The sequence below is a fragment of the Phocoena phocoena genome, chromosome 2 (genome assembly GCF_963924675.1).
Source record: "Phocoena phocoena chromosome 2, mPhoPho1.1, whole genome shotgun sequence".
Taxonomy (NCBI): domain Eukaryota; kingdom Metazoa; phylum Chordata; class Mammalia; order Artiodactyla; family Phocoenidae; genus Phocoena; species Phocoena phocoena.
This window is the reverse complement of record NC_089220.1, coordinates 46,167,488-46,168,306: the sequence shown is the minus strand read 5'-3', so window position 1 is coordinate 46,168,306 and position 819 is coordinate 46,167,488. Positions and strand designations below refer to the sequence as shown.

General features: G+C 48.2%; 1 pseudogene; it reads left to right on the top strand.

Moving 5' to 3' along the window:
* The first annotated feature begins 253 nt into the window (after positions 1 to 253).
* On the top strand, positions 254 to 484 carry LOC136119157 (V-type proton ATPase subunit e 1 pseudogene; annotated as a pseudogene).
* The last annotated feature ends 335 nt before the right edge of the window (positions 485 to 819 follow it).

The following is an 819-nucleotide window of genomic DNA, read 5'->3' as shown; positions in this document are numbered from 1 at the left end:
GCAAACTCACTCAGAATGGCCTGCCTGCCTGCACACAGAACTTGGCATCCTTGGCCTCAAAGGGTTCAGCACCACGGGTCCACCTTGTGGGAAAAACGTCTCTGAGCCAAACCATACAAAGCCAAAGTGGTGGGGGGTAGGGGAGGAAGACCAAGCCAGCCAAAAGAGAAACATGTTTCCCCTGTCAAGGAAATCAGCCAGGTGAGGCCAAAGTGGGACAACGGGGCAGGGGCTAGAAGCTCCAGTGGCACCCATGGCGGATAACAGCCTCACGGAGCCCCTCATCTTGATGAATATGTCTGGGCTTCGCCGGCTTCTTGGTGCCCTGGTTCATCCCTAAGGAGTGATCATCACCATGATAGTGACCTGTTCAGTTTGCTGCTATCTCTTTTGGCTGATTGCGGTTCTGGCCCAAGTCAACCCCCTCTTTGGACCAGAGTTGAAAAATGAAACCACTTGGTATCTCAAGCATCTTTGGCCTTGAGGGACAAGACTCCCTCTCCAGTGCTCAGCCACTGACGTCATGAAGAGAATTCCTCTAGATGCAAAAGCACCTCCAAACCCAGACCACCTTCTTAGACTCACCTATTGTGGCCATCAGTTGCCTTAAATATTCACACCATATTTGCATATCTTATTCTACAGTGAAGTATCTTTTCCTACCGTCTTTTTTACACTTTGAAAACTTATGTACCTACTTAACCTAAAGTGTGCCGACTCCATAAAATGTTTACACACTCTTCTGAGGTAGAAAGTGCTATTCCTCTGAGAAATATGTTACTCTCTCCTTGGAATCTATGGATTTGAAGATGGCTCCTG